Here is a 2,500-nt window from a genome sequence, read left to right as displayed (position 1 = left end):
AACCAAACCTAACCTAACCTAACCTAACCTAACTTACCCTAACCTAACCTAAATTAACCTAACCTAACCCAACCCAACCTAACCCAAACTAACCTAACCTAATGTAACCTAACCTAACCTAACCTAATCCATCCTAACCAAATTAAACCAAACCAAACGAAACAAAACTAAACCAAACGAAACCAAACGAAACCAAATCAAACCAAACCAAACCATACGAAACAAAACCAAACCAAACCAATCCAAACCAAACCAAACCTTACCTAACCTAACCTAACCTAACCTAACCTAACCTAACCTAACCTAACCTAACCTAATCTAACCTAACCTAACTTAATTTAACAAAACCTAACCAAATCAAACCAAACCAAACCAAACCAAAACTAACCTAACCTAACCTAATCTTACCTGACCTAACCTATCCTAACCTAACTTAATCTAAGCTAACCTAACCTATCCTAACCTATCCAAACCTAACCAAACGTAAACAAACCAAAGCAAACCCAACCGAACCAAACCTATCCAAACCAAATCAAACCAAACCAAAACAAACCAAACCAAACCGAACCAATCCTAAAATAACCTAACCTAACCTAACCTAACCTAGCCTAACCTAACCTGACCTAACCTAAACAAACCTAAGCTAACCTAACCTAACCAAACCTAACCAAACCAAACCAAACCAAACTAAACCAAACCAACCAAACCAAACCAAACCTAACCTAACCTAACAAAGCCAAATCATACCATACCAAACCAAACCAAACCTAACCAAACCTACCCAAGTTAACTTAACCTAACCTAACCTAACCTAAACTAACCTAACCTAACCTAACCTAACCTAACGAAACCAAACCAAACCAAACCAAACCAAACCATACCAAACCAAACCAAACCAAACGAGACCAAACCAAACCAAACCAAACGAAAGCAAACCATACCAAACGAAACCAAACCAATCAAAACGAAACGGAACCAAACCAAACCAAACCAAACCAAACCAAACCTAACCTAACCCAACCTAACCTAATGTAACCTAACAAAACCAAACCAAACCAAACCAAACCCAACCTAACCAAACCTAATCAAACCTAACCTAACGCAACCTAACCTAACCTACCCTAACCTAACCTAACCTAACCTAACCTAACCTAACCTGACAAAACCAAATCATACCATACCAAACCAAACCAAACCTAACCAAACCTACCCAACCTAACCTAACCTAACCTAACTTAACCTAACCTAACCTAACCTAACCTAACATAACCTAAACTAACCTTACCGAACCGAACCAAACCGAACCGAACTGAACCCAACGGAACCGAAAGGAACCAAACCGAACCGAACGAACCGAACTGAACCGAACCTAACCTAACCTAACCTAACACTAACCAAACCAAACCAAACCAAAACAAACCAAACAAAACCTAACCTAACCTAACCTAACCTAACCAAACCAAACCAAACCAAACGAAACCATACCAAACGAAACCAAACCAAACCAAACCGAACCAAACCAAGCCTAACCTAACCTAACCTAACCTACCATGACCTAACCTAACCGAACCTAACCAAACCAAACCTAACCTAACCTAACCTAACCTGACCCAACCTAACCGAACCTAACCGAACCAAACTTAACCTAACCTAACCTAACAAAACCAAGCCAAACCAAACCAAACCAAACCTAACCAAACCTAACCCAACCTAACCTAACCTGACATAACCTAACCTAACTTAACCTAACCTAACCTAATCTAACCTAACCTAACCTTACCTAACCTATCCTAACCAAACCAAACCAAACCAAACCAAACCAAACCAAACCAAACCTAACCTAACCTAACCTAATCTTACCAGACCTAACCTAACCTAACCTAACTTAATCTAACCTAACCTAACCTATCCTAACCTATCCAAACCTAACCAAACGTAAACAAACCAAAGCAAACCAAACCGTACCAAACCTAAACAAACGAAACCAAGCCAAACCAAAACAAACCAAACCAAACCAAACCAATCCTAAAATAACCTAACCTCACATAACCTAACCTAACCTAACCTATCCTAACCTAACCTAACCTAACCAATCCTAACAAAACCAAACCAAACCTAACCAAACCAAACCAATGCAAACCTAACCTAACGTATCCTAGGCAACGAAAACCAAACCAAACCAAACCTAACCTACCCTAACCTAACCAAACCTAAACTAACCTAACCTAACCTAACCTTACCTAACCTAACCTTACCAAACCAAACCAAATCAAACCAAACCAAACCAAACCAAACAAATCGAAACCAGAACCAAACCAAACCAAACCAACCAAACCTAACCAAACCTACCCAAGCTAACCTAACCTAACCTAAGCTAACCTAACCTAAACTAACCTAACCTAACCTAACCTAACCTAACGAAACCAAACCAAACCAAACCAAACCATACCAAACCAAACCAAACCATACGAAACCAAACCAAACCAAACCAAACCAAACC

This window comes from Schistocerca piceifrons, chromosome 4 (assembly GCF_021461385.2).
Source record: "Schistocerca piceifrons isolate TAMUIC-IGC-003096 chromosome 4, iqSchPice1.1, whole genome shotgun sequence".
Classification (NCBI taxonomy): domain Eukaryota; kingdom Metazoa; phylum Arthropoda; class Insecta; order Orthoptera; family Acrididae; genus Schistocerca; species Schistocerca piceifrons.
The sequence above is the reverse complement of the archived record's forward strand: the minus strand, read 5'-3'. Positions refer to the sequence as shown.